Below are 13,772 nucleotides of genomic sequence, written 5' to 3'. Positions count from 1 at the left end.
CAGGTCGAAGGATCGAATCCGCATATAAATCCTTGAGATTTCAAATACACTGTGAATCTACAAACCTACGTAAGGGAAATACCTGGTATGTTCCGGATTCCTGGAATACCTGTCGCGGAATGGAGACCAAGGAGCCGGTGCCTGCACAATCCAAAAACTTGAGGTTAGAATAATATAACCAGAACAATAACCTGTGAAAACGATACTATCAAAGATAATGAGCCATGTGTAATAGCTGAGACTCGGCGGATATTACCTGGGTTGACTGAAATGAGCCGACACTAAGAGCAGAAAGGATCCGTGGAGCAGAAGTGAGCACCACCAACTGAACAGGTGCAAATGAACCCGAGTCTTGCGGCCCGAGATTTTAATAAACTCACTAAACCCTGAATTCATTGTGAGCCATTAGATCAGCTCGGAAGATCCTCACCGTTCGTTCGGATGGGAGTTGGCGCGCATCAACAACGTTCCCTCCAAAGTTTCACATGGGTCGAGTACGATGCCAGCCACCTGGCGCTTGGGTGGATGTATGGTACCATTGAACATGACAGACAAGCCATACAACGATAACATAATGCCGTGTATATAAATATCAAGGGAGTTATGAATTGTCAAAGAATTAACACGTATATAACCCAGTTACATGTCGGTAATCAAGAATTAAATAATTACTTGGTATTATTAAGGTTGATATGCATGTATATAAGGGGTTAGCATTATAAGTAAATTTTCTTTTTATGGTATATTCCCATGGGGGCGTGACAGGAAAGGCTCAGCTAAAAGCCTCGATCTTTGTATTATCATACAAGTGGAAATATGTCCGAATTACACAAAGCTTTAGCTCACAAGCTATCCAACTCTTAGTACAATCACTCTATTTTTCATAGACAGTCAAAGGGTTGTCACAAACCTTCTCCTCTACCTTCCAAGCCTCCTATTTCCTTGTGCAGTTTCTCCTGGGTCCTCAAGCTGCCACCTGTGTGTAATAATCCCTCACACACTGCTCTGACCTCCAAAATAACTGCACAAACCTAAAGGAGATAATTCCTTCTGCATGGATGAGTTTCCTATATAAGAAAAATCCTCCAACTGATAGTACATTGTCCCTTCCTCTAATCTCAACTGGGTCTCTGACTAAACTAACATGCATGCGTTATTTATGAGAGAATATTCAGATATCTAAAGTGGATTCTCTCAGATATCTAAAGTGGAGCAGTTACATGCATGCATTCATTAACTAACTGAACTGACAATTAATTCCACAAACTATTGGAACTAATCTAATTGGACTTAACTCAGTTAACTGAGCTAACTAATTACAACTCAATATTACAACTGATCCTTATCTCTTTAACTGATGGATAAATTCCTCAATCAATGGAGAAACTGTTGCATGTCCCCGCATAGACTTCATGTTTGATTTTCTACAACTAATTAACTCAAGATGAATTAATTAATTATTTTACAAACAACTGCTAAGATCAAATTCGAATTTGAATTCTCAATTTTAGTTCAGGGACTAACTAAAATTGGAATCTATCCCAAAATGCTATTTATTACAATGCCATTTTTAGCAATTCCATTTTTCATTCCTTGTTTCTATGTCCAACACTGGTACCCAAAATGCTATTTTTAGCACTTCTATTTTTAGCATTTCATGTTGACATTTTCAACACTCACTCTCAACAAGAAAGGCATTCAACTAAAACCCCATCTTGAACCTTTGGAATGTTTTTCATGCAACAATTATCCCAAGTGTTATTGCTCTAACAACTCTAGAAACAAAAAATGTCCCAGCTGACCTCCCTGTTGGGCTAGAAACATCCTTTGATGCTGAAGCTTCCGCTGCCACTGACAAGTGCTCCCTGTGTGATCTTTGAGCTGCTGCAACACTCCATGCATCTCGCATCATTACACACCTCTCTATGCCATCCTACACTGGTGCAACACTCTTGTGCCTCTTGCATTGTTGCAGCCTACTAGCTCTACACTGTCTTGGGACTCCTGCACTGTAGCTGTCTCTGCCACTCCATCTGCATCTGCCTCTACCCACTCAGCTAGTCCTTCTAGTCCTCGTCAAGGCTCTCGTAGTAAGGTCTAATCAAAGAGGTTGGGTACCTCAATGATCTTGCCCCTATTCCAGCCTTCTTGGGACTATCACTCCACATTGCCCCACCTCCTACCTAGAGGTATGGATGCATGTGATGCCTCTACCCACTTGACTCAAAATTTCCCCCTACTGGAGGTCTCTGCATGAGTAGATGACTCTACTCGATCTCCTCTTGTCTTCTCTAGTTGTGGTGGCTGCACAACCTCCTAAAGCCGCTTCACCAAATGTGGCTCCTCCATAATAGTTTTAGACTTCTTCTAGCGCTACATGTTGAGAGGTAATGTACTCTCCCTCTCAACCACCAAGCCTCCAATAGTTGCCTTGCTCCTCAAGGCTTTGCATGCATCTTGAACCTCAAGAGCATACAGGTTCTTGGCTCATGAATTGATCTGCTTCACATGTCTTGTGGTGATGTGTTGAAGAAAAACCTTTCCCTTACTGAAGACTACATCATAGTTTTGTCTTCCAGCATTGTGATCTACACCAAATTTTTCTTCAGTCCTGGTACATACTTGACATCGGTCAAGGTAATGCAAGCTCCATGCTCCCTCTGAAAAACAATCGTGCCCACAATTGAGAGACTATACTTTTCATCATTACCCATCGCTATGAGTATCTGGAGATCTTTCTCCTCCAAGGTACTAAACAAACTTTTGTCACCAGTCATGTGGAAAGAAGCTCCACTGTCAAGAAACCAACCACATCCCACCTTGGATGAAACCATGCATGCGAAGAGGGTGAAATCCAACTTGAACTATGAGGCCAATACTTCGCCTTTAGATCCTTCCTTGGATCCCATCTTGGATTTCTTCAGTGGACAATTTGTAACAAAATGGGCCACCTCATGACAATGAAAGCATCACACTTTCGATTTTTCAAACTTCTTCCCACCATGGGAAGAACTCGATTTGGGATTAGAATACTTCTCCTTCCCTTTCTTTGCCTTACTTGCTATGGCACAATTTTCTTCATCCTCCTTGGATGAAGAACAATCTATGGTGCTTCTTCTTATCTCCTCCTGCATCAGATCTGACCAAAGTCGTTCCGAATCTAGCAGTTTTTCTTTTCCATTAACCGATTCTTGGTAGCTATGCTAGCTCTTAGGAAGACCGAGGAGAGAAAGACTCACCATGTAATCATTGGTTGTCATGATCCCTACACTTCCAAGATCATCCCTGTAGGTGGTGAGCTTGTTCATATATGTAGAGATTGTGTCACACTTTTCACACTTGATTTTCTGAAGCTTGTCTTTCAATGCCAGCTTCCTTTGATCACTATTGTTATAATATAGATCTTTCAATGTTTTCCATATTGAAAATGATGTCTCCTTCCCATGGAGGCTCAAGACAATGTGGTCTCGAATTCCCTCCAGGAGGATTCTCCTTGCTTTAGCCACACCTTTCTTCCATTCCACCAATTCTGTAGCATCGACTTCTACCGGCTTGGGGACTTCTTGATCAATGTAGTCCTTTAGACCATTATCCTCTAATACTGCTTCCATGTGATCGTTATAGGATATGTAATTCGAGCTACAATCAAAGGCATACTCGAGTCTTAAACTGTTGAACGCCACTGGTGAAATTGAGATGTGATAAGAACTTGATTTCTATATTCAAGAACCTCAAACTTCAAACTTCTCCCTTCTTGTATACTATTCTCTGCTTTGATCACCTTTGCTTTGATAAAATTGTCTCTGATACCATGTATAATCTCCCATTATAGATCACCTTTGATCTAATAAACTTGGCTCCGATACCATGTAGAAATTTCATCGTAGATTAAAACTGATTACACAATGTACTAAAGAAAAATAATTAATCTACTTCTACAATCAAACTTGTGGAAGCCTAATTGATTTTGAGCAAGATCAAGTAGAACACATATAATAGAGTAGAAGAATCAATACACATGAAACACAGAAGAATACTCTAGGGAAAGCCTCAGCTAAAAAACCCGATCTCTGTATTATCATACAAGTGGAAATATGTTTGAATTATCCAAAGCTTTAGCTCACAAGCTATCCAACTCTCAGTACAATCCCTCTGCTACTCATAGACAGTCAAAGGCTTGTCATAAACCTTCTCCTCTACCCTCCAAGCCTCCTACTTCCTTGCGCAGTTTCTCTTGGGTCCTCAAGCTGCCACCTATGTGTAATAATCCCTCACACACTCCTCTGACCTCTGAAATAACTGCACAAACCTGAAGGAGATAATTCCTTTTGCATGGATACGTTTCCTATATAGGAAAAATCCTCCAACTAATAGTACATTGTCCCTTCCTCTGATGTCAATTGGGTATTTGATTGAACTGACATTCATGAGTTATTTATGAGAGAATATTCAATTATCTGAAGTGCAGCAATTACATGCATGCATGCATTAACTAACTGAACTCACAATTAATTCCACAAACTGTTGGAACTAATATAACTAGACTTAACTCAATTAATTGAGCTAACTAATTACAACTCAATATTACAACTCATCCTTATCTCTTTAACTGATGGATAAATTCTTCAATCAATTGAGAAACTGTTGCATGTCCCCACATAGACTTCGTGTTTGATTTTCTACAACTAATTAACTCAAGATGAATTAATTAATTATTTTACAGACAACTGCTAAGATCAAATTCGAATTTTACTTCTCAATTTTAGTTCAGGGACTAACTAAAATTGGAATCTATCCCAAAATACTATTTATAGAAATGTTATTTTTAGCACTTCCATTTTTCATTCCTTGTTGCTATGTCCAACATTGGTACCTGAAATGCTATTTATAGCAGTGATATTTTTATCACTTCTATTTTTAGCATTTCTTGTTGCCATTTTCAACATTTAGGTAATTTCTATTTGGGTTTAAAACCTATGTTTGGTATCAGAGATGTTTCAGCTTCAAGGGGATGTCTTTTCTACTAAGGGGTTTTTCTTGGGCTTGTGGTAGATCCTATTCAATGGGAGATCTGCGGGATCGATTCTTGCGGTGGAAGAAGATGTTGAGTAGTGGAAAAATAGAGATCAACAAATTTAATGGTTAAAATTTTGAGTTGTGGAAACTCAAGATGAAGGATCTGATGGTTCATAAATATCAGTGGATCGCGGCAAATTCAGGTACTAAACCAACGACAATGTTAGCTAAAGACTGGGTGAAGTTGGATCAGAAGGCAAAGAGGAGAATACAATTGTGTATTTGAGATTCAATTTTTTGAATGTATCAGGGGAAGCTTCAATGAAGGCTTTGTGGGGCAAGTCAGGGACATTGTATCAACCTAAGTCTCTGGTGAATAAATTGTTCCTATGGAAAATGTTGTATAACTTGAGGATGAAGGATGGAGACTCAGTGACAGAGCATCTAAACACCTTTAACACTATGGTAAGCCAATTGTTATCTATTGATATAAAAAATTTAGATCAGGATAAGTGCATCAGTATGTTGGGTTCTCTACCAGATTTGTGGGATAGTATGGTTGTTACAATAGGTAGGAATGTGACTGCCTTGTAGTTTGATTAAATAGTCACATCCTTGCTATCAGAGGAGATGAGACAAAAAAATATGGAGGGCCAAGATGGTGATGCCTTATATATACAAGGAGGGTCCTAGAACAAAAACCAAAATAAATCATTGAGTGGGAGAACTAAATCTAGAGGGAAACTCAAATCTCTAGGAATACCTGTAAAGGTGTACTGGAAATGTGGAAAGGAAGGGCACTTTAAGAAGGAATGTAGATATAATTCTCCTAAGAAAGGAAAAGGATCTGATGATTCTCCTTCTGCGGAGGTGAAAACCATCTTAGATGAAGGTGGGTATGTGTACTTGACTTCTCCTTCAAGTACATATGTAGATCATGAGGCATGGTTGATTGACTCTGGTGCATCCTTTCACTTCACTCCCCAGAGGGAGTGGTTCTGAAAGTATGATAAATATGATGGTGGTGATGTCTTCTTAGGGGATAAAAGGAAGGCTTCAATCATTGGTCATAGAAAAGTCAAGTTGAAGTTGCAAGGTGGAAGGATTAGAAGACTTTCAGGTGTTCTGCATATTCCTACATTGGCAAGAAATCTGATTTCTGTAAAAAGGCTCGATGATGCAGTTGTAAAAACAGTGTTTGAGAAAGGGATCTGCGAGATGGTTCGGGGAGAATTGGTGTTGATGTAGGAAGTTTGGATTGGAACTTTTGACAAGATTCATGGTAGCATTGTTATTAATCTGTGCATCAATTCCGTGGTTCTTGAAAGTGGAGCAGAAAATATAGTGGTCTTTAGAGAAAAGACCATGATGTGGCATCAAAGGCTTGGACATATTGGAGAGAAGGGCCTTCGAATACTTCATGGTAATGGTATGGTAGAAGGTATGTCTAATTTCTCTTTCGATTTTGATTTCTCCGAAAATTGTGTATATACGAAGCAGAATCGGGTGAGCTTCTTCTCTAGTGCTAAGAGGGAGAAGCAGATATTAGGGCTTGTACATAATGATGTGTTTGGACATATGTCGGTTCCACTATTGTGTAATTCTCTATAATATAATGCAATTATAGATGACTTCTCAAGGAATACATGGATATATTTCCCCAGGAAGAAACTTGAAGGCTTTGATAGGTTTAAAGAATTTAAGGCTCTGGATGAAAACTAGACCGAGAAGAAGATAAAGGTGTTGAGGATAGATAACATTGGAGAGTTTTGCAAGATGGAATTTGAATAGTTCTATAACAAGTGTGATATAGCATAGAAGAAGACTACTCCATACACACCTCAACAAAATGGAGTTCCTAAAAAAGTGAATAGGATGCTGATGGAAAAGGAAAGAAGCATGCTTACTGGTGTCGAGTTAGGACAAGAATTCTGGGCAAAGGCACTGGAGACTGCATGTTACCTGGTCAACAGATCACCTTCATCAGCATTGGAGGATAAGACTCCACAGTGGTATGGACTGGTAAGAAACCCTCTCTTTCACATTTGAGGGTATTTGGATGTGATGCATATGTACATGTTCCAAAGGAGAAAATAACCAATTTGGATAGTAGATATGAAAGGTGCATCTTTATTGGGTAGAAGGATGGTTTAAAGGGTTATAAGATTTGGAACCTAGAAATGAGGAAGGGTGTGTACAGCCATGATGTGGTGTTTAGAGAGGTGAAACATGTTATTAAACATGAATTCATACCAAAGGAACTTGAGAAGATAGAGTTTGAGCTAAAGGAGGAAGAATCAAACTCTACAACAAAAGATGAATTACAAGATCAAGAGCCACAAACTCCAGCGGTTAAAAAATCAGTTTGAAAAAGAAGGCAGCTAGAATAGTATATTCCATCTGCTTTCTATTTAAATTTTTCTTTATCTATTATTGATGATGATCCCAAAACAATTAGGGAAGCAGTAGATTTAGAGGATGTCAAACTCAGAAAACAGGCCATGGTTGATGAAATGGCATCTTTTCAAAAAAATGAGGATTGGGATCTGGTGGAGTTGTTGGCTTGAAGGAAACCCATTGGAAGAAAATGGTTGTTTAAGAAGAAGAAGAAGAATACAAAAGTCAAGGTGGAGAAATAAAAATCTCAGTTGGTAGCAAAAGGTTATTCCCAGGTGTCGAGAATTGATTTTGGTAATATTTTTTCTCTTGTTTCCAAGGTATCTTCCATTAGATTACTTTGTATGCTGTTGTTGCTTTTGATTTTGAGGTAGAATAGATGGATGTGAAGAAAACATTTCTTCACGAGGATTTATAATAAGAGATCTACATGAAACAAACTGAAGGCTTTGTGGTGAAGGGTAAGAAATAGCTAGTATGCAAGTTAAAAAAGTCTTTGTATGGGTTGAAACACTCACGAAAGATGTGGTATCAGAAATTTGATACATACATATATATATATATATATATATATATATATATATATATATATATATATATATATATATATATGGGAACTTGGCTTCACCAGAAGAAAAGTAGATCACTATGTGTATTTTAAATTAATTGGTGACTGTGTTATTTATTTGGTCTTTTTTGTGGATGATGTATTGTTGATTGGAAATAACAAAGAAATTATCTAGGAATTGAAGACCCAATTGTCCTAAAAATCGGAAATGAAATATCTTCGTGTTGCAAAATATATTTTGGGCATGGAAATTAAATCAGATTGGGAAAAGAGGAAGCTCTGGTCAAACGAGAGGAAGTATGTCGAGCCAATATTGCATTGGTTTAATATGAAATATAGTAAACTAATGAAGGTTCCTATTCCTATAGGTGTAAAGTTATCTATTGAACAGTGTCCCAAGGCAAAAGATGATGAAGAGCACATTTCCCGTGTTCCATATGCAAGTGCAGTCGGTAGCCTGATGTATGCAATGGTGTGTACTAGACTATATATTGCACATGCAGTGGGAGTATTGAGTAGGTTTATGTCAAAACCAGGGAAGACACATTGGACATCAGTGAAGAAGGTTTTTAGGTATTTATGTGGAACTAGTGATTATGGTGTGTGCTACCAAGGAAGACTAGGATTGGAGAGTGTATTGGACATCCATGGATTGGTTGATGTAGATTGGGTTGGAAATCTGGATCAAAGAAGATATACAAGTGGGTATGTCCTTAACCTAGTTGGAGGTGCAGTGAGCTGGATGAGTAAGAGATAGTCCATAGTGGCACTTTCAACTACAGAGGAAAAATACATGGGAGCCACTCTTGCAAGCAAGGAAGAAGATTGGTTGCAGAGATTGTGTTCAAGTTTGGTGTTAGCACAATGAGTTATAAGGACAGATTGTGACAATGAAAGTGCAATTTTCTTGGCAAAGAAACTGGCTTTTCATTCAAATGCAAAGGACATTGATATTCAGTATCACTTTGTAAGGGATATGGCTGAGGACAAAAATGTGTTATTGGTAAAGGTGGACACCTTGAAGAATATTGCGGATGGAGTGACAAAGTCTGTGAGAATTGACAAGTTCTCTTGGGGTAGAGAAACAATCGGTGTTATAGGGTTGGAGCAATGACTAAGCTCTCCGGTGGAAGGAAAACAAAAAGTGGGAGAATGTTGGGTGTGCATTACATTCTTTTGATGACTAGCCCCAGTATAGGTGGGGCGATCAGCTCCACCTTCGCTGCGTCGGGTGCAGCAGGTGGTTTTGAGGGGGGCAGTAGCAGCCCTCTCTGGGTTCCAGGGAAATTTTTTTTGGACCATATATTAGGTGGTAGACCTACCTATGGTTTTGTGCGTGGTTTTCACACATGGATTTATGCATGATGGTTCTCTTCCCATGGTATTTTTTAGATCCAGTCAAGGGAACTACGATTATGTTTTAATCTAGAGTTAATGGATTTAGGTTTATGGATGCTTCGGCATGTATATATATGTATTGTAGCAGCGAAAGGAATATAGTGGAAAATAAATCTTATAGTCCCAGTTTTCGGATCTAAGGGAAAATCTCTATGTATATATTTTTTATGTTTTATGCTCTTGGCATTTTTTTTTCTTTTATTTTTAGAATTTGTATGCAGGTAGTTTCTATACGAGGTTAAAACCTTCAATTCCAATATTGGTCCATTTCCATAAAAGAAAAATGATCATTATTACACAACAAGAAATCCATGTCATTTCTTAACATGCCATATGCAACACTATAACAAGATATTTCATTAGTTCTTATATAACAAAGACTCGTTCATAGTTATAACACCCAAAACATGGAATTTCACACACCATGTTAGGTTAAGTGGGTTCATTAGATAATCATACAAAATAATAATAAAAAAAATTGAATTCAATAACATATCATCATCTATAGGGATCTATAAGCCCCTTGCACCATGACAGCAATTAGGTAACCATCTCATTGCAAATTTATAGGAAAAATGCAATCCTTCTTTAACAATGTTGATACACCCATTCTTGTACAACAACAATAATTCAAGTGCAATAGTTGTATTGATACAATAAAACTAAGAAACTTATCTTATTATATTTTGGTGAGTATCAACTAAGGGAGGGAATTCAACTCTCCACCCAACTATAGGCCATATACACTGGAACCTTTCTTGAAACTAACCATGCCCAACCTAGTTTTAGAGTTTGAGGAAATAATTATTCAAGAGTGTTCTCACTAGTAACCAGTCAACAAATTGTAGAAAGGTGAGTCCAATTTCCAAGTGGTTTCTCAACTATCTCTAACAAAAACACCATAATGACTTTCTATCCCAATAGAAATCAACAACATAAATTTCACCAAGGCTTAGTGACTTACAACTAAGCTTTATGATAATTACTACATTATCTTGGTGGTTTATCAATTCGCTTGTTATGAAACCAGCTCAAGAAAAGATAGATCAACGCCTTAGAATTTAGCCTCTTCGAGGGGGAAACCTCCTTTACATTACATCAATGAACAATTCTTCGATGATACAAATGACAAAACCTCCTTTCTATATATAGGAGTCTAAGGAGTCGCAATATAACCTAGCCGACCTAACAATAATAATATAAAGCCACAAAAATAACAATAGAGGGATTCTATGGGGCACAGTAATAACAATATGGGGGCAATAGGGGCACAAAAATATTAATAAGGGGCATAACTACAATAGTAACAGCGTAATCACTAGTATTATAGGGACCCAACATGCCCCTCTCCTTCAAAAAAGTGTTGTCCTCAACGCTTGAGTAGTTATGGATACTTCTGTATAAAATTCTCATCCTCCCATGTGGAATCTTCAACAGATAAGTTCTTCCACTTGATAAGATACTTCGAAATTGATCGATTTCGTAGCTGTCAAGTTCTTGTTTCTATGACTGCTTCTGGTTCCAATATAATTTTTCCTTCCTCGTCAAGTTCTGGTAATATTGTTTGAACTGGGAGCTTGTCGCCTATAACCTTCTTTAAACATGAAACATGGAAAAATGGGTGCAATCGAGAAGCTGCAGGAAGCTCCAATTTGTATGCCATAGTACCAATCTTTTGCAACACCTTGTACGGACCATAATACTTTGGTGATAATTTATTATCCTTCTTAGATTGCTTGAGGGACATTTGCTTATATGGTTGTAGCTGTAGGAATACCCAATCACCTACACCAAAACTCCTTTCACTGCAATGTTGATCTGCCTATTGTTTCATTCTATTATGTGCCAACACGAGGTTATCCTTTAAGAGTTGTAGGACTTGTTGTTGATGTTCGATGTGATGTTCCACTGCCTGAACCTTAGAATTTTCTCTTAAATATGATGTGATGGATGGTGGTTGATACCCATAAAGTGCCATAAATGGGGTCATTTTTGTTCCTGTATGGAAGGAAGTGTTATACCACCATTCAGCCAGAGGCAACCATTTGACCCATTGTGTCTGTTTATCAGATACAAAGCAACGAAGATATCCTTCCAAACATTTGTTTACTATCTCAGTTTGCCCATCAGATTGAGGATGATAAGATGAGCTATGAGCTAACTGAGTACCAAGACAAGAAAATAATTCTGTCCAAAAATTTCCAGTGAAAATGGGATCTCTGTCACTTACAATAATCTTTGGGTTTCCATGTAGCTTTTGAATTGTTTCCATAAATGCAGTAGAAACTGTACTATCCTTAAATGGATGTGATAATGCACAAAAGTGTGCATACTTGGTAAGTCTATCAACTACCACCATGATGACACTCTTTCCCTCAGACTTGGGTAAACCTGTGATAAAATCCATTGAAACCTCCTCCCAACGTTGGCTTGGAATGGATAAAGGTTGTAATAGACCCGGTGTCTTAATTGTTTCAACTTTATTTTGTTGGCAAACCAAACATTCTGCCACAAACTTTTGAATATTTGATTTAAGGCCATCCCAAAAAAATTCCTTCTTAACCCTGTGGTAAGTTTTTAAAAATCCTAAGTGCCCTCCTAAGGGAGAAGTGTGCAATTCCATAAGAATCTTTTTGTTAGCTGGGAATTCTTACAGAGGTATAAGCGATCTTTGTACCATAACGAATCATTTTGCCAGCTAAATGTATCAGACGTACTGGAATCTTGTTGTAACTTTCGAATAAGTGCCCACACTTCTTCGTCATTCTTCCATTCCTCCCTTGCTTCGTTTATCCAATCTGGTTGGATAATAGAAATGGTGCACAACAATGCTTCTACATCCTCATCCTTTCTTGAGAGTGCGTCTGCCACCACATTTTGCTTCCCTTTTTTGTAGATGATTTCAAAGTCATAACCCAACATCTTTGTGACCCACTTTTGTTGCTCTTCAAAGGATAATCTTTGTTCTAAAAAGTATTTAAGGCTATCATGATCCGTTTTTACCTTGAAGTGTCTTCCCATTAGGTAGGGTCGCCATTTCTTAAGTGCATGGAGTATTGCCAACATTTCCTTCTCATAAATAGCTTTGCTTAAAAACTTTCCCTTGATTGGACGACTTTCAAAAGCAATGGGTCTTTCATCTTGAATTAGAACAACACCAATTCCATTTCCTGAAGCATCACATTCCACAATAAAGGTTTTTTTGAAGTCTGGTGTAGCTAAGACCAGTGCTTGGCACATTGCCTCTTTAAGATGTTCAAAGGCCTTTGTTGCTTCCGGAGTCCATGAAAATGCATCTTTATTCAATAATGTCGTTAGATGTGTTGCTATTCTCCCATAATTCTTAACAAACTTGCTATAATACCCTGTCAAGCCAAGAAATCCTCGCAGATGCTTTATGGATGTGGGAATTTTCCATTCCTTAATGGCTTTAATTTTGCTAGGGTCTACCTTAACTCCTTCATGAGATACAATATGACCCAAATATTCCACCTCCTGGACTCCAAAGAAACATTTGGATCTTTTTGCATATAATTGTTTCTCCTCCAATAGTTGTAGCACCCTGTCAACATGGTCAACATGATCCTTCCAAGACTTGTTGTAGATTAGTATATCATCAAAAAATACTAACACAAATTTTCTAAGGAATGGTTTGAAAATTGAATTCATCAAACCTTGAAATGTTGAAGGTGCATTGGTAAGGCCAAAAGGCATGACCAAAAATTCATAATGACCCTCATGAGTTCTAAATGTTGTTTTCAGAATGTCTTCAGTCTTCATTCTGATTTGATGATATCCTGAACGAAGATCCAACTTGGTGAAGTAAATTGATCCATGCAATTCATCCAGTAATTCATCAATGATAGGAATGGGGAACTTATCTTTAATAGTGAGCTTGTTGAGCTCCCTATAATCTGGACACATGCACCATGATCCATCCTTCTTGTGCACCAATACTACTGGAGCAGAGAAAGAACTTTGACTTGGTTGAATTATACCAGCCTCCAGCATTTCTGCAACCATACGTTCAATTTCACTCTTTTGGACATAGGGATATCTGTACGGCCTGATGTTTGGAGGAACACTTCCTGGAATCAGATGAATAGCATGATCATGATCACGCATAGGTGGGAGACCTTTGGGAGTCTCAAATACCTTGGAATGATTGTCCACGACTTTTTGGAGATCTGGAGAAATAGATGATTCCGATGTGGAAACATCTAGCAAACATAATTGTGCAATTACACCTCTTTGTTCCTTTTTTAGAAGCTTTGTCATACCATTAGAGCTGATTATCTTTCATGGTTTCCCTCCAATACCCCTTAATTCAACTTCCTTTCCTTCCGTAGAAAATTTGATGAAAAGTTCTTGAAAATTAAAAGCTATTGTAGCC

This window comes from Pinus tabuliformis, chromosome 8, assembly GCF_031772625.1.
Source record: "Pinus tabuliformis cultivar Carrire ecotype Pingquan chromosome 8, CPIR1, whole genome shotgun sequence".
Classification (NCBI taxonomy): Eukaryota; Viridiplantae; Streptophyta; class Pinopsida; order Pinales; family Pinaceae; genus Pinus; species Pinus tabuliformis.
Note: the sequence above shows the minus strand (reverse complement) of the source record.